This window comes from Canis lupus, chromosome 1 (genome assembly GCF_048164855.1).
Source record: "Canis lupus baileyi chromosome 1, mCanLup2.hap1, whole genome shotgun sequence".
Lineage (NCBI taxonomy): Eukaryota > Metazoa > Chordata > Mammalia > Carnivora > Canidae > Canis > Canis lupus.
Window position 1 is genome coordinate 74,808,592 of NC_132838.1, and position 19,297 is coordinate 74,827,888.

Sequence of the window (19,297 nt, forward strand, 5' to 3'; positions counted from 1 at the left end):
CCCCGTGTTCTTTTTTTTTTTTTCCTTTTGATTTCTGTTTGCTTCCTCCACCTTTTTTCCCCTTTCTTTCTTTTTCTTTCTCTTTTTCTTCCTTTATTTCTTTTTCTCTTTTCTTTCCTTCTTTCTCTCCTCTCTTTTTCTCCTTTTCCCAGTACAACTTGTTTTTGGCCACTCTGCACTGAGCAAAATGACTAGAAGGAAAACCTCACCTCAAAAGAAAGAATCAGAAAAACAGTCCTCTCTCCCACAGAGTTACAAAATCTGGATTACAATTCAATGTCAGAAAGCCAATTCAGAAGCACTATTATACAGCTACTGGTGGCTCTAGAAAAAAGCATAAAGGACTCCAGAGACTTTATGACTGCAGAATTTAGATCCAACCAGGCAGAAATTAAAAATCAATTGAATGAGGGATCCCTGGGTGGTGCAGCGGTTTGGCGCCTGCCTTTGGCCCAGGGCGCGATCCTGGAGATCCGGGATCAAATCCCACGTCAGGCTCCCGGTGCATGGAGCCTGCTTCTCCCTCTGCCTGTGTCTCTGCCTCTCTCTCTCTCACTGTGTGCCTATCATGAATAAATAAAAATTAAAAAAAAAATCAATTGAATGAGATGCAATCCAAACTAGAAGACCTAACGACGAGGGTTAACGAGGTGGAAGAACCAGTGAGTGACATAGAAGACAAGTTGATGGCAAAGAGGGAAACTGAGGAAAAAAGAGACAATTAGAAGACCATGAAGATAGATTAAGGGAAATAAACGACAGCCTGAGGAAGAAAAACCTACGTTTAATTGGGGTTCCCAAGGGCGCCGAAAGGGACAGAGGTGCAGAATATGTATTTGAACAAATCATAGCTGAAAACTTTCCTAATCTGGGAAGGGAAACAGGCATTCAGATCCAGGAGATAGAGAGATCCCCCCGTAAAATCAATAAAAACCGTTCAACACCTTGACATTTAATAGTTAAGCTTGCAAATTCCAAAAATAAAGAGAAGATCCTTAAAGCAGCAAGAGACAAGAAATCCCTGACTTTTATGGGGAGGAGTATTAGGGTAACAGCAGACCTCTCCACAGAGACGTGGCAGGCCAGAAAGGGCTGGCAGGATATATTCAGGATCCTAAATGAGAAGAACATGCAACCAAGAATACTTTATCCAGCAAGGCTCTCATTCAAAATGGAAGGAGAGATAAAGAGCTTCCAAGACAGGCAGGAGCTGAAAGAATATGTGACCTCCAAACCAGCTCTGCAAGAAATTTTAAGGGGGACTCTTAAAATTCCCCCTTAAGAAGTAGTCCAGTGGAACAATCCACAAAAACAAGGACTGAATAGATATCATGATGACACTAAACTCATATCTTTATATAGTAACTCTGAACATGGACGGGCTTAATGACCCCATCAAAAGGCGCAGGGTTTCAGACTGGATAAAAAAGCAGGACCCATCTATTTGCTGTCTACAAGAGACTCATTTTAGACAGAAGGACACCTACAGCCTGAAAATAAAAGGTTGGAGAACCATTTACCATTCAAATGGTCCTCAAAAGAAAGCAGGGGTAGCCATCCTTATATCAGATAAACTAAAATTTACCCCGAAGACTGTAGTGAGAGATGAAGAGGGACACTATATCCTACTTAAAGGATCTATCCAACAAGAGGACTTAACAATCCTCAATATATATGCCCCGAATGTGGGAGCTGCCAAATATATCAATCAATTAATAACCAAAGTGAAGAAATACTTAGATAATAATACACTTATACTTGGTGACTTCAATGTAGCACTTTCTTTTTTTTTTTTTTTTTTTAATCTAGCACTTTCTATACTCGATAGGTCTTCTAAACACAACATCTCCAAAGGAACGAGAGCTTTAAATGATATACTGGACCAGATGGATTTCACAATATCTACAGAACTTTACATCCAAACTCAACTGAATACACATTCTTCTCAAGTGCACATGGAACTTTCTCCAGAATAGACCAAATACTGGGTCACAAATAGGGTCTGAACTGATACCAAAAGATTGGGATCGTTCCCTGCATATTCTGAGACCATAATGCCTTGAAATTAGAACTAAATCACAAGAAGAAGTTTGGAAGGACTTCAAACACATGGAGTTTAAGGACCATCCTGCTAAAAGATGAAAGGGTCAACCAGAAATTAAGGAAGTAGTAAAAAGATTCATGGAAACTAATGAGAATGAAGATACAACCATTCAAAATCTTTGGGATGCAGCAAAAGCAGTCCTAATGGGGAAATACATTGCAATACAAGCATCCATTCAAAAACTGGAAAGAACTCAAATACAAAAGCTAACCTTACACCTAAAGGAGCTAGAGAAAAAACAGCATATAGGTCCTACACCCAGCAGAAGAAGAGAGTTAATTAAGATTCGAGCAGAACTCAACGAAATCGAGTCCAGAAGAACTGTGGAACAGATCAACAAAACCAGGAGTTGGTTCTTTGAAAGAATTAATAAGATAGATAAACCATTAGCCAGCCTTATTAAAAAGAAGAGAGAGAAGACTCAAATTAATAAAATCATGAATGAGAAAGGAGAGATCACTACCAACACCAAGGAAATACAAACGATTTTAAAAACATATTATGAACAGCTATACACCAATAAATTAGGCAATCTAGAAGAAATGGACGCATTCCTGGAAAGCCACAAACTACCAAAACTGGAACAGGAAGAAATAGAAAACCTGAACAGGCCAATAACCAGGGAGGAAATTGAAGCAGTCATCAAAAACCTCCCAAGACACCAAAGTCCACGGCCAGATGGCTTCCCAGGGGAATTCTATCAAATGTTTAAAGAAGAAACCATACCTATTCTACTAAAGCTGTTTGGAAAGATAGAAAGAGATGGAGTACTTCCAAACTCGTTCTAGGAGGCCAGCATCACCTTAATTCTAAAACCAAAGACCCCACCAAAAAGGAGAATTACAGACCAATATCCCTGATGAACATGGATGCAAAAATTCTCAACAATATACTAGCCAATAGGATCATCCAACAATACATTAAGAAAATTATTCACCATGACCAAGTAGGATTTATCCCCGGGATGCAAGGCTGGTTCAACACTCGTAAAACAATCAGTGTGATTCATCATATCAGGAAGAGAAAAACCAAGAACCATATGATCCTCTCATTAGATGCAGAGAAAGCATTTGACAAAATACAGCCTCCATTCCTGATCAAAACTCTTCAGAGTGTAGGGATAGAGGGAACATTCCTCAACATCTTAAAAGCCATCTGTGAAAAGCCCACAGCAAATATCATTCTCAATGGGGAAGCACTGGGAGCCTTTCCCCTAAGATCAGGAACAAGACAGGGATGTCCACTCTCACCACTGCTATTCAACATAGTACTGGAAGTCCTAGCCTCAGCAATCAGACAACAAAAAGACATTAAAGGCATTCAGATTGGCAAAGAAGAAGTCAAACTCACCCTATTCGCCGATGACATGATACTCTACATAGAAAACCCAAAAGCTTCCACCCCAAGATTGGTAGAACTCATACAGCAATTTGGTAGCGTGGCAGGATACAAAATCAATGCCCAGAAATCAATGGCATTTCTATACACTAACGAGACTGAAGAAAGAGAAATTAAGGAGTCAATCCCATTTACAATTGCACCCAAAAGCATAAGATACCTAGGAATAAACCTAACCAAAGATGTAAAGGATCTATACCCTCAAAACTATAGAACACTTCTGAAAGAAATTGAGGAGGACACAAAGAGATGGAAAAATATTCCATGCTCATGGATTGGTAGAATTAATATTGTGAAAATGTCAATGTTACCCAGGGCAATATACACGTTTAATGCAATCCCTATCAAAATACCATGGACTTTCTTCAGAGAGTTAGAACAAATTATTTTAAGATTTGTGTGGAATTAGAAAAGACCCCGAATAGCCAGGGGAATTTTAAAAAAGAAAACCATATCTGGGGGCATCACAATGCCAGATTTCAGGTTGTACTACAAAGCTGTGGTCATCCAGAATCCAGAAGTGGACCCTGAACTTTATGGGCAACTAATATTCGATAAAGGAGGAAAGACTATCCATTGGAAGAAAGACAGTCTCTTCAATAAATGGTGCTGGGAAAATTGGACATCCACATACAGAAGAATGAAACTAGACCACTCTTTTTCACCATACACAAAGATAAACTCAAAATGGATGAAAGATCTAAATGTGAGACAAGATTCCATCAAAATCCTAGAGAAGAACACAGGCAACACCCTTTTTGAACTCGGCCATAGTAACTTCTTGCAAGATACATCCACGAAGGCAAAATAAACAAAAGCAAAAATGAGCTATTGGGACTTCATCAAGATAAGAAGCTTTTGCACAGCAAAGGATACAGTCAACAAAACTAAAAGACAACCTACAGAATGGGAGAAGATATTTGCAAATGATATATCAGATAAAGGGCTAGTTTCCAAGATCTATAAAGAACTTATTAAACTCAACAGCAAAGAAACAAACAATCCAATCATGAAATGGGCAAAAGACATGAACAGAAATCTCACAGAGGAAGACATAGACATGGCCAACACGCACATGAGAAAATGCTCTGCATCACTTGCCATCAGGGAAATACAAATCAAAGCCACAATGAGATACCACCTCACACCAGTGAGAATGGGGAACATTAACAAGGCAGGAAACCACAAATGGAGAGGATGCGGAGAAAAGGGAACCCTCTTGCACTGTTGGTGGGAATGTGAACTGGTGCAGCCACTCTGGAAAACTGTGTGGAGGTTCCTCAAAGAGTTAAAAATGGACCTCCCCTACGACCCAGCAATTGCACTGTTGGGGATTTACCCCAAAGATTCAGATGCAGTGAAACGCCGGGACACCTGCACCCCGATGTTTCTAGCAGCATTGTCCACAATAGCCAAACTGTGGAAGGAGCCTCGGTGTCCATCGAAAGATGAATGGATAAAGAAGATGTGGTCTATGTATACAATGGAATATGCCTCAGCCATTAGAAACGACAAATACCCACCATTTGCTTCAACATGGTTGGAACTGGAGGGTATTATGCTGAGTGAAGTAAGTCAATCGGAGAAGGACAAACATTATATGTTCTCATTCATTTGGGGAATATAAATAATAGTGAAAGGGAATATAAGGGAAGGGAGAAGAAATGTGTGGGAAATATCAGAAAGGGAGACAGAACATAAAGACTCCTAACTCTGGGAAATACACTCTGGGTGTATACCTTGTTTCCAGTGGAAGGGGAGGAGGGCAGGGGGTGGGGATGAATGGGTGCAGGGCACTGAGGGGGGCACTTGACGGGATGATCACTGGGTGTTATTCTGTATGTTGGTAAATTGAACACCAATAAAAAATAGATTTATTAAAAAAAATAAAAATCATTTATTGTGGTAAAACATACCTAACATAAAACTTGTCCTTTTAACCATTTTTATGCTTTTGATTCAGTGACATTAATTACATTCACAAAGTTGTATAGTCATCACCAGTATTTCCAAAATTTTTTGTCACTGCAAACAGACACTTTGTAATTTTTTTAAAAATTATTTATTTATTTATTTATTTATTTATTTATGAATGAATGATAGTCACACAGTGAGAGAGAGAGGCAGAGACACAGGCAGAGGGAGAAGCAGTCTCCATGCACCGGGAGCCCGATGTGGGATTCGATCCTGGGTCTCCAGGACCGTGCCCTGGGCCAAAGGCAGGCGCCAAACCGCTGCGCCACCCAGGGATCCCAGACACTTTGTAATTATTAATAGACTATGACTATTTCCTTTTGCCCTCCAGCCCCTGGTAATTTCTAATCTACTTTTATCTCTATGAATTTGCCTATTCTAGTTATTTCATATAGGTAGAAGCATATAATATTTGTTACTTTGTTTCAGGCTTATTTCACTTAACAATGTTTTCATGGTTCATGTTAATAGCATGTATCAGAACTTCATTCCTTTTTATGGCTGAATAATATTCCATTGTATGTATTACATACCACATTTTGTCTGTTCATCTGTTATAGACGCTTGGATTGTTTCTACATTTGGCTTTTGTGGTTAATGCTTCTGTGAATATTAATGTAAAATTAGCTGTTCAAGTCCCTGTTTTAAATTCTTTTGGGTGTATACTTAGCAGTAGAATTGCTAGGTATTCTGTATTTAGGTTTTTGAGAAGCTGCCAAACTGTTTTCTACAGTGGTTGCACCATTTTATGTTCCCACCATCAGTGAATGACAGTTTCAGTTTACATTTTCAACTCTTGTTTGAAAACTCATTTTAAAAATTATAGGCATCCTAGTTGGTATTAAGTAATACTGTGATTTTGATTTGCCTTTGTCTAATGACTAATTGATGTTGAGCGTCTTTTCATGTTCTTGTAGATCATTTGAGTATTTTCTTTGAAGAACTATTCAAGTCTTTTACTCAGTTTTTATTTTTATTTTTATTTTTATTTTTTTTATAAATTTTTATTTATTTATGATAGTCTCATCAAAGAGAGAGAGAGAGGCAGAGACACAGGCAGAGGGAGAAGCAGGCTCCATGCACCGGGAGCCCGACGTGGGACTCGATCCTGGGTCTCCAGGATCGCGCCCTGGGCCAAAGGCAGGCGCCAAACCGCTGCGCCACCCAGGGATCCCTTACTCAGTTTTTAAAAGAATATTTATTTTTAAGTAATCTCTGTACTCAGCATGGGCTTGAATTCACAACCCCAAGATCTAGAGTTGTGTGCTCCACTGACTGAGGCAGCCAGGTACCCCTCAAGTCCTTTGTTAATTTTTATTTATTTATTTATTTATTTATTATTATTATTATTATTATTATTATTAAAGCCTGTGCTCTTATTTTTTTTTAAAGATTTTATTTATTTATTTTAGAGATAGAGATAAGGGGGAGAGAGGAGCAGAGGGAGAAGGAGGGGAAAGAATCTTAAGCAGACTCCATGCTGAGCCTGGTGCAGGGCTCTGTCTCATGACTGTGGTATCATGACCTGAGCTGAAACCAAGAGTTAGATACTTAATTGGGTGAGCCACTCAGGTGCCACCTTTGTTCATTTTGGTTGTTGAGTTTAGGAGTTCTTTGTATATTTGGCTGTTAAACTCTTATCAGATATATGATTTGCAAATATATTCTTGCATTCTGTTTGTTTTTTACTTTCTTGTTAATGTCCTTTGTTGCACAAAAGTTTTTAATTTTGAAGTCCACTTTATCTTTTTTTCTTTTGTTGCTTTTTTTTCTTTTAAGATTTTATTTTATTTATTCATGAGAGACACAGAGAGATAGAGAGAGAGAGGCAGAGACACAGGCAGAGGGAGAAGCAGGCTCCATGCAGGGAGCCTGACGTGGGACTCGATCCCAGGTCTCCAGGATCAGGCCCTGGGCTGAAGGCAGCGCTAAACTGCTGAGCCACCTGGGCTGCCCTCTTTTGTTGCTTTATGCTTTTGTTGCTGTCACTGTGAATCTGTTGCCAAATCCAAGGTCATGCAGATTTGCCTACATTTTTCTAATAAGTTTTAGCAGTTATATTTGGGTCATTGATCCATTTTGAGTTAATTTTTATAATATTGTTTGAGTACCAACTATATTCTTTTACATGTGGAAGTCCAGTTGTGTCAGCAATAGAAGGGGCTACAGGCATACCTCATTTTATTGTGCTTCACTTTATTACATTTTGTAGATAGTGTGTTTTTTATAAGTTAAAGGTTTGTGGCAGTGCTGCACCTTACAATACTATAAGCACCATTTTTCCAACAGCATTTGCTCACTTTGTCATGTGAGTTTTGGTAATTCTCACATTATTTCAGACTTTTTCATTATTTGTTTTGGTGATCTTTGATCAGTGATTATGACTTGATGAAAACTTAGGTGATGGTTAGCACTTTTTAGTAATAAAGTACTTTTTAATTAAGGTATACACATTGTTTTTTTAGACATTTGCTAATACACATGTAATAGACTATCTGTATAGTGTAGACACAACTTTTATATGCACTGGAAACTAAAAAACTTGTTTGACTTGCCTTATTGTAGTATATGCTACAATTGCTACAGACTATTACAGTGGTCTGTAACTGAACCTGCAATATCTCTGAGGTATGCTGCAATTTTTTCTTCATTGAGTGGATTTGGTCCCTTGCCAAAAATTAGCTGATCATAGATGTGTGCATTTATATATAGACTTCAGTGTATATTCTGTTGGTCTGTTTTTCTGTCTTTTTGCTAGTTAATGTTATTTACAATGTAAACATAAACTGTCAAATTGGGCCACCTGGGTGGCTTAGTGGTTGAGTGCCTCCCTTCGGCCCAGGGCGTGATCCTGGAGTCCCGGGATTGAGTCCCACATCAGGCTCCCTACATGGAGCCTGCTTCTCCCTCTGCCTCTCCCTGTGTCTCTCATTAATTAAAAAAAAAAAAAAATAGTGTCAAATAGCAAAGCTACTAAAAAGCATAGGTCAAAATAATATTAATAAAAATAGAGCCTAAAACATAATTTATACCAGAATTTGGTCTAAACCTTTTTTTTTTTTTTACTGATGAACTTGATCAGGCTCGAATATAGGTCTGGGAGTTACAAATGATTCAGAAGTTTATTTACTAAAAGAAGTTTATTTCTCTTATGAAAGTTGGTTTTAGTTTCTTTTCTATGTTAAACTTGAAATAACCACAAATTTCATTTTCAACTGACATAAGGTGATTTCTTCCTTGCTCTTGATGCTTCTTAAAAAACAAAAATATTTCTTACGTGAGAAATTGAAAACCTGCAGCCAAGTGTTTGTTACTTTCCTCTGATTTTTCAGGACAGTACTCTTTTTTAGATATCCACAACTTTTAGGGACAGATTAGTAGGTCTCATCTTGAGATGTAAGATTCTTCTTCCTCAAAGTCAGGTTCTCATCCTGCATAGAAGATTCAGAGAAAGGGTCCTTCATTCAGTCTTACATGTGTTTCAAAATAAGGAGAAAATTCTGTTTTTTGCTTTTTAATTTTGTTCTTCTAGGTCAGCAAGACTTGAGATTTGAAGATACCATTTTTCACTCTCAAACCCAAGCAGCAGTACGAGCAATTTTATGATTTTCTTTGTCACATAATTTTCCCCCAAGAATCTTGTCCCTTGAAGCCAAAATATTTTATCTAAGGTCTTGCAGAGAGTTGTTCATTTGTTTCACGTGACAAGTGTTTGCTAAGTTGTCTAGTTTCAGGAACCATTCTTCCTTCTCCAAGCACGTAGCATACTGTATTTGTGAAAGTACTCTGCACTTTACCTTTCAGCTCAGCCTATTGGGAACTCTTCATCCACTAAGCCACTGGACTTCGGCATATAGTGGGAGATTTATATGTTCTTTCTTCAGGTTGTAACAGTTCCTTAAACATTTTGAGTGAATGGGTTTTTGTGTAATAAAGTTAATCATTTTTTTGTGGTTTCAAATGGAACTTTTTTCATCTCCCAGAGCTTTTGACTGTAGCACCTCTTTGTGAAGAAAACACTGTATTGTCAAGTCAGCCTTTTTTTTTTTTTTTTTTTTTAAACAAGAGTGGTGAATCTTCACATGGAGCCAGCTTTGGATGGGATATTATCAGAACAGTTGTCAACAGTGTTCTTAAAGACAGAGCTTTGTTTCTAGATAGGAGGACAAAACATAAAATATCCTGTCCTTTGCTGGCTTTGGGCAGCACTCTAGCAAAAAAAGTTTTCTTGATTTCACCATTTTCAAATCTTACAATATTCATAAATACCTAGTATATATGGAATATGACCTTAATATTATAGTTGGTGATCTCTATTGACTCTTCAGTTTATTTATTTATTTTTTTTATTTTTATTTTTTTAATTTTTTTAACTTTTATTTATTTATGATAGTCATACAGAGAGAGAGAGAGAGAGGCAGAAACATAGGCAGAGGGAAAGCAGGCTCCATGCACTGGGAGCCCGACGTGGGATTCGATCCCGGGTCTCCAGGATCGCGCCCTGGGCCAAAGGCAGGTGCTAAACCGCTGCGCCACCCAGGGATCCCGACTCTTCAGTTTAGATAGAGAAACTTATTTTTCTCTTTATTATGTGGGTATTTAAAACATGTCAGTGTGTTATTGTTAGTTACTGTTAGTGTACTGTAGAACTTTAAACATGTCTCTTAAGATATCTCGTACAAGCGTTTTACTTCAGCATACTTTTACTTAGGCATACTTTTACATTCTGGCCTCATTAGGGTCTCAGTGGGTGGCTTTCCCTTTTCTGGTCAGTAAGTTCTTCTACTACCTTAGTTGTTACCTCAGCCTTTTCATTGTATGTAAATTTTTTAAAACTAAAGGTTTATCATGTTTGAGATTCCAGTAGTATCTTTAACTTGTCAGATGACCATACTTTATAGTTCCATACCTTCTGAATATTGCTGGAGCCATGTTGCACAGTTGTTTTCCACAGCCCACGTAAGATAGAGTACAACAACTAGGATTACCAGCTCCTGTATTGGCCTACTGATAAGGAGTTTTGTTTTGTTTTGTTTTCTTTTCTTTTCCTTTCTTTCTTTTCTTTTTTCTTTTCTCTTCTTTTTTAAGATTTTATTTATTTATTTTAGATCTATTTGAGATCACGCGTGCATGCACACGAGCGGTGGAGGGCAGGGAGAGGGAGAAACAGGCTTCCCTGCCTGATGTGGGGCTCAGTCCTGGGACCCCAGTATCATGACCTGAGCCAAAAGCAGATGCTTAACCGACTGAGCCACCCAGGCGCCTCTGATAAGTAGTAAAGATGGGGTTTTGTGTGTATGTCTCCAGTTGTGCTCCTTTAGTGAAATGATTCACAAGATACAATTCTTTGTTACTAATCATACCGGATTAGGAGAGGTAACTTGAAAAGCAGAAGCTAGAGTTCATCAGCCTACCATCCTCCCCCGTGCCATGCAGCCTCAACCTATGAAGGCACACTCTGACCAAGTGAACATGGTTCTACTGTACACTGTCAACGTATGGCTAATGTCTAACACAGTCTCATTAGTTACTGTGAATGCTGCCATTGCTTGTGCACAAAAGTAAAAAAGAAAAAAAACATTCACCCCAGTCGTGAGCTCTTAAAGAATTCTAGCATCAGCTTCTGAGAAACCCTGGACTAGATTCTGGGACCTCTGATTGCATTGTTTTCCAGGAACTGAATGTGTCTGTGCTTGCCGGTGGAGTCCGGCAGCCTTTTAGTCTTTTAAATCTCTCCCAAATGATGAGATTGAAATTGGTGGATTTAAGTCACAGCTGGAACTATAGCTGCAGGGGTGTCTGGGAAATTTTCTTTTTTTTCTCGTAGTACAGGACAGCACACTAAATGGAAATTGGGATAGGTATTGTGTACCAGTATACTATATCTAGCGTATTGTTAGAATTTTAAAAATGAAGACTTTTTTTGCTCATTTGTGTAATAAAAGTTTCTCAAAGCAAGTCTTTGAAACATTGGTTGGGGATGCCTGGGTGGCTCAGTGGTTGAGCGTCTGCCTTCGGCCCAGGGTGTGATCCTGGAGTCCTGGGATCAAGTCCTGCATCAGGATCCCCACGAGGAGCCTGCTTCTCCCTCTGCCTGTGTCTCTGCCTCTCTCTCTCTCTCTCTCTCTGTGTGTGTGTTTATTTATGAATAAATAAATAAAATCTTTAAAAAAATAAAACATTGATTCACTCATTTAAAAGATTTTTTAGCACCTGCCATGTTCTGGCTTTGTTCTAGATAATTGGGAGGCATTTGGTAAGCAAAGCAAATTTTTGCCCTCATGGATCTTTAATTCTAGCAGGGAGATATAGATAATAAGCAATACACAGAGTTTATTAATCAGTTGTCTAGTTTACAAAGTGATTAAGACTAGTGAAATATTGGCCAGTGAGATATTAGGTATTAAACCTTGTGATTTCTTATTTGTATATATCAAGAACCTTGGGTTGCTACCACTTTGTCCTCAAAACCTTGAGGAAATGAAGGAACTCATTTTGGTTGCTTTTGTCATCATCAGTGGTGATAAGCTGGTAAGGGACTGGGATGAATTTGATTACAGGACTGATATATATGATTTAATGATGCATCTATTGAACATTCAGAAGCTTATAGAACTAAACTGTTCCCTTAAAAGTTGTTTTGACACATGTTCATATGTAATCAGTTATTGAATAGTACAGTTTTCAGTGTTCAATTATTTTTGAATCATCCTGTATTAGAAGGTGATAAGAGCTCTGGAAAGACAGTAGATTCAAGCAAGGGGCAATGGATATATTGGAGTCTGAAGGTAATTTACAGAATTAAATAGATTGGTTGAAGTAGGCTTTATTGAAAAGGTGATACTCAAGCAAAGGAAGTTTGGAAATTGGTCAGTCATTACGATTTCTAGCAGAACATTTCAGGTGGAGAAAATAGCTTGGTCAAGGTGAGAATTGGAGGAAAGCAAGGAAGCACAGCCAGTGTGTCTAGAGCAGAGTGAGTGAGGAGAGTTGTAGGTAGAAGATGAGCTCAGGGAAGGGAAGGGGTGGGGGTATTCCCCTAGGGCCCTTAATGCCACTGAAATGGGCATCATCTCAGGACTTTGAGCAGAGTGGTGACAAGATTTACCTGAGGATGGCTTTTTTTTTTTTCTTTTGGATGCATGTTTTCTTTCTTATAGTTGAGTTAATGAGAAATGGCTTTTTTTGTCTCTTTTCCCCAAGGGTTTAAAAGGATTAGTCAGGATGTTCTGCTGAGAATAGACTGTAGACGGGTGAAGACAGAAAGGAGACTAATTAGGATGATTGGTTTGTCCATGGTAATAGATATGGTGAAGTGATCAGATTCTGGATATATTTTGAAAGTAGAATTATTAGGTCTTGCTGATGGATTGGGTGTGGGATGTAAGGCAGGAGTCAAGAAGGATGTTAAGGTTTTGGACTGAGATTTAGAGGATTGTCTTTACAGTTAGAAAAGCTGAGGTGAGAGCACATTTAGGAGGGAAGAGCAAGTCAGATCAGTTTTGGTTATGTTGAGTTTGTGATATTATTAGAGATCTAAGTGGAGATGTTGGGTAGTTATGACACTGGATGAGGTCACCAAGGAGGACACTGCAGTTCTAAAAGGACGAGGAAGAGCTAAGCTTACTTAGGTCATTCAGTGAAGGAAACAGTATGGCCAAATGAGGAAAGTATTTCCAAGAAAAGGGAGTGACCAGTTCTATCAAATGCTGCTGATAGGACAAGTAAGATGAGGACTGAGAATTGATAGTTGAATTTAGGGACATGGAGGTCACTGGGACTGACATGTGTTGGGACAACCTGACTGGAGTGTGCTTAGGAGGGGAAGAGAGGACTTGTTTACAGTGTGTACAAACAACTCTTTGCTTTCGGGAGGGATGAGAAATGGGACAGTAGCTGGATTGAGGAAATAGGAGCAAAGAGTTTATTTTTTTCTTCAAGACATGGAAATAACAACATGATTTTATGGGGATGAGAATGACCCAATAAAGAGGAATGAATAGATTATACCTAAACTTAATGGTCAGTTTTTATTTTTATTTTTATTTTTTTTAAACATTTTTATTTATTTATGATAGTCACAGAGAGATAGAGGCAGAGACATAGGCAGAGGGAGAAGCAGGCTCCATGCACCGAGAGCCCGATGTGGGATTCGATCCCGGGTCTCCAGGATTGCGCCCTGGGGCAAAGGCAGGCGCCAAACCGCTGCGCCACCCAGGGATCCCTGGTCAGTTTTTATAGTTAGGCCCTTGTACATAGTCTCAGTTTCTTTGCCTCTTTCTTGCTTTGTCACACTTGGTTGGCAAATCCACAGACTTGCTGAAATGCAGTACTTCTGCCTCTAAAGTGCCTGTTTGTGTTACATGATACAATGATGAACACAAACTTTTAAAATACAGAGTTTTCATGTTCTCTGGGGGGCACTCTAGCTTTAGGCTATAAAAAGGGACCATAAGAGACATAGTGGCTTAGTTCTAAGATGATGGGGTCGAGTGCTGGCCTTTTTCCTGGGAGACTCTTTAGTCCCAGAAAGCAGAATTCTTTGAGGTTGTTTCTTTGGTGAAGATTATTTGTCAGGAATTCTGTGACTGGCTGTTGAACATTTTCCACAGTGGTGAGGTATGGGATATTGAAGAGGTAAGAAGTTACTTAGAATTACAGAATTTTCATTAGCTGTTGAGCAGTCTCTTCCTCTGTTGTGCTTGGCATCTCCATGTCCCTGGGTTCCAAGTTCCCTGAGTTCTTCTGGACAGGATACCTACCCTCTGGACCCCCCGAACCCCCCGCCCTGACTTTAGTTTTCCTTTTATCACTGTGGGCTTAAACATAACTTAATTTCTCTTTATTACTTTGCTGTCTACTTTATTCTAGTCCTCAGAGGGAGAGGACATGAATGCCTGTTGTCCAACTATTACTTTATTGTGAGTTGGAAGTTCAAATCATTTCTTTAACTGTTGACGTGGTTGTGACGTAAGGTAAAACATTAACCTTTCCAACTATCAGCTCTAATAATAAGAGTCACAGTAAACTTTTCATGAGATGTGCTATTAATGCACTTTTAGAGAAGCTCCTACCACTCAACAAGTAGAAGTAACTTAATTAACCTTATGTTATGGCAGCAGTAATGCTTTTGAAATCACATAGGATTTTTCCCCCTCCTTTGGATTTTTGATTCTTAATTTATTTGGAAAGGGGAAAAATTACTTTTTTGTAGTTTTTTTTTTTAAAGTCAATTAATTTATTTAAGATTTTTTTCTTTTTTCTTTTTTTAAGATTTTATTTATTTATTCATGAAAGACAGAGAGAGAGGCAGAAGCATAGGCAAAGGGAGAAGCAGGTTCCATGCAGGAAGCCCGATGTGGGACTTGATCCTGGGACTCCAGGATCATGCCCTGAGCCAAAGGCAGATGCTCAACTGCTGAGCCACCTAGGTGTCCCTAAAAAGTCCATTAAAAGAAAGAATTGTCAGCAGTTTTAAATTTCTTGCCGACATGAAGAAGTCCATAGGTGAAATGCATGTTTTCTTTCTTATAATTGAGTTAATGAGAAAACTGAAAAAAAAAATCATGTGTTTTATTGAAGTGAAAGTTAATTGAAGAAAAACATTCAGAATACCTGTAGCTTCTAAATCTACTACATTCTTTTGCATATTTGTTTCCCTTTAAATATCATTATACTAAATATTGTATAAATATGTGAGAAACTTGTTGAATTAGCATTTTTTTTTTACGTCTAGTGATGCACCAAAATTCTGCTTCAGTAAGCATTTATATATAAAATTAAAAGACATCTCAGAGTTTTGTTTTGTTTTTTTTCTCTTTTTGGGGGGGTGAATAGTTACAAAATAAATCTGAAAAGTTGTAAAGATTCTATGAAATGAGATTTAAAGTTTTAAAGTGTATAATGTGTACTTTTTTAATGATAAAACTTGTATTGACTGAAGTAAAATATAAAGTATATTAAATGAGATGATTTATAGGTAGTTTTTACTGTCTAAACAACTTGTTATTAATAAGTGTTCTTACATATCTACCAGTATTTGATCACTGTGTGAGTAGTGGACAGTAAGTACACTGCTGTGGTTGTTTATTCTAAGGAGGAATATAAAATTGGAAAAAGATAATTTGAACTGTCTTAAAAGAAGTCTTAACACTAGAGCATATACTATTTTAGTTTTTTTTTTTTTTTTTTTTGTAGCTCCAGGATTTTGATAACAGTTTACTGGCTGGTTTTAGATCATGTAATTGTCACACATTTTTGCATATTGAGGTAACTTGCCAGAAACACATAAAAATCAAATACTCTCCTTTGGTTTCCAGTGTTATCTTGTGTTGCTCATAATAAAAACTTTCAATGGCATGGCTTTTATGATATCTAATATATAGAAACAGTTGTGTGTTTAATATCATTAACATTTTTTCTTTTAGATTATCTGCAATGATGAAATGAAGTAAGTCAAGATGAGCAAGTTAAAAGTGATATCAGAAAAAAGGTACTGTAGTGCTAAATACCAATATGTATCAATTATGGAAATAATACATGAAGTGGTTATTTGAAACTCCTTATTTGAAAGTATTATTTGTGTTTAAATAATTGCATGTTGTATTTACATATTTAAACTAATATTTATTAATGCTTTAATTTTCAATTAAAGCAGGAGTCAGCAAACTATGACCCATGGGCCAGACCCCATCTACCTCTTGTTTTTGTATGGCCCATGAGCTAAGAATAGTTTTTAACGTTTCTAAATTTGGGGGGGAAATAAGAATATTTATGACACATGAAGTTTATATGAAATTGAAATTTCTGTGTACATAAATTAAGTTTTCTGGAACACAGCTGTGCTCCTTCATTTATTTATTGTCTGGACACTTGCTCTACTGTGGCAAAGTTGACTAATTATTGACAGAGACTGTATGGTCCATTGTGCCTAAAATATATACTGTCTGGTACTTTCCAGAAAAACTTTAACTAATCCCTGAGTTAAAGCATCATCTCTATTAAAGCTCTTATGTACCAAGAAATTGTCCTTATTAGCAAGGTTTTACTGTGGATTCTTTCAGTTAAAAGTTAGACAAACTGATTCTGTTTTGGAATTTATTTTTTAGCTAGATTGCTTAACACTGTTAAGTCTCAGTTTTCCCATCTATGTAATGAGTATAATAATAATGCTATATTATGAAGTTGTGAAGATAGTGTGTAGCAGGCTAGTAAATGACAACTTATTAATATTGGTAATCAGTTTTGCTTTGTAGCAGTGTTGTAGGTTATATTTACATTTTTACAACTTTGCATTTACAAGTATGGTTTGACTCTTAAAATAAGTAGATACAGTTTAGATAAGATTTGTTCCTTATTTACATCAAGTTTTCCAGTTATTAACTATATAATACATTATAACAAATTTCATTGTTGAAGTATTTTTATAATTTGTATAGGAAAGGAATTAGGGACTGATTGTGTTTTATTTATTTTAAAATTTGTCTTTTGAAGATTTTATTTATTTTGAGAGAGAGAGAGAGCAAGGGGGTGTTGGTTTGTGTGGGGGAGGGGCAGAGGGAGAGGGAGAAGCGTGTTCCTGGCTTAGCAAGCAGGGAGCCCAATGTGAGGCTTTGTTCCAGGACCCTGGGATCGTGACTTGAGTCGAAGGCAGATGCTTAACTGACTGAGCCACCCAGGCGCTCCCAAATTTTAAAATCTTTATTTATTTTTAAAAAAGTTTATTTATTTATTTATTTTAGAGAGCAAGTGTGTGCGAGCGAGTGGAGGGAAGTGCAGAGGGAGAGAATCCTGAAGCAGACTCCCTGCTGAGGGCAGAGCTGCACATGAGGGTGGGGAGGAAGGGGTGGGCTCCATCTCATGACCCATGAAATCATGACTTGAGCTCAGTAGTTTATCTCAGACTTGGTTTTTGCTCAGCTCATGATTTCAGGGTTCTGGGAAGCCTGCTTGAAAATTCTTTCCCCCTGCCTCCCCCACCCCCCCCAATGCACTTGTGCCTGCTTTCTCTCTCTGAAAAATAAATAAACCTTAAGAAAACAAAACAAAAAGAAGGAGCACCAGCCAGCCACTTTTGGGATTAGGTCAAATAAGTAATGGTAGTTCTGTTGATTAGCTAAACTATCTAAAATTACTAGATTGTTGTTCCACATGAATAGGAAATTACAGTTTGACAACTTCTGGCTCCTAGTATTGGTTTTCACTTTTTTCTCCTGAGATAGATTTTACTGGGTATTTATTGTTATTTTTGTCGCTGTTTTAGTCTAACTAAATTGAGGTCACTGCAAGTGGCCTTCATCTAAGAGAAATGATAAGTTCTTTTTTTTTTTTTTTAAATTTTTATTTATATATGATAGTCACACACACACACACAGAGAGAGAGAGAGGCAGAGACACAGGCAGAAGGAGAAGCAGGCTCCAGGCACCGGGAGCCTGATGTGGGATTTGATCCCGGGTCTCCAGGATCGCGCCCTGGGCCAAAGACAGGCGCTAAACCGCTGCGCCACCCAGGGATCCTGAGAAATGATAAGTTCTACTAGTACTTGTCATATTGCTCTGTGAAGAAAGCTGGATGCAGAAAGATGAATTGAAATAGAAAAGGGTCAAAATCTCTCTTTTGACTTAATCTTTTGACTTTATTTTCTCTCAGTAGAATCCACTATCTGTCATTACACTCTTGAAAAGACCTGAGATATCTTTCACCTGACTTTGTATTTTTCCCTTACATCCATCTGATGAAGCCCTCTGGATAAACCTTTATTGAGCAGCTAAATGATGTTGGGAGGATGAACTAACTTGAAAGTAACACTAAAAATTACTGCTCATTGGCTTGAACTGAGCCCAGAAATCTTGCAACTATGGTTTTCTGGAAAAGTTTATTTTCTCAATTTTTGTAATGATTATTTTATACTTTCTTTTTACCCTTTAAGCCTTTGAAATCCTCAGATGTCTCAAATACAGACCCTCAACAAATGGCTTTCCCTCATGGTATCACAGAGATAATACAATCTATTATCCTCATGTATCTTACACCTTAAATTTATGTATTCCCCTTTATTTGATCCCATCCTCTGCTTACCCTCCTGCTATTTATACTCCAGCAGAGAATGTGTCTCTTTTCTTGTCAGGTATTAATACTGACACCAGTGTTCATTGATTTCACCTCCCTCCTTTTTTCTTAGGCTCTTTTAATCATTTATTTTTCTGTCTTGAATCATTAACCGCTTTATTCCTTACTATTTAAACAAGATCTGGGCTTCCCAGTATATAGACTCTGCTCTTCTGATATATATCTGATTCCCTTAAAAACCAAAAAATTTGAGATAGTCTGTAAATGCAATCTACATCTCATTTCAGACACTCCAACCACTCCTGTGTAGTTTCTGCCTTTACGTGGTATACCAGGAGTATTTACTAAGGCCACCTATAATTTTTAAACAAATTTACTGAGATATAGTCATCATGCAACAAACTGCACATAGTATAGTTTGGTAAGTTTGGCTTATGTATATCTGCAGAATCATCCTTTCAATCAGTTGGTTTTGTATCTTTGTCAAAAATCAGTTGTTCATGTATGTGTGGGCCTATTTTTGGACTCTGTTTTATTCTACTGATTTAGATGTTTATCTTATAGTGCTAATACTTCTCTGCCTTGGTGACTTTATAGTGAGTCTCAAAATTAGTGTTGATCTACCAGTTTTGTTCTTTTTTTTTTTTTAATTTTTATTTATTTATGATAGTCACAGAGAGAGAGAGAGAGAGGCAGAGACATAGGCAGAGGGAGAAGCAGGCTCCATGCACCGGGAGCCTGATGTGGGATTC

The 19,297-nt window shown here is 37.7% G+C and overlaps 1 protein-coding gene across 1 annotated transcript in view; it reads left to right on the forward strand.

The window, feature by feature from the left end:
- AGTPBP1 (ATP/GTP binding carboxypeptidase 1) overlaps window positions 1-19,297 on the forward strand; it is a 177,282-nt gene that overhangs the window by 18,642 nt on the left and 139,343 nt on the right.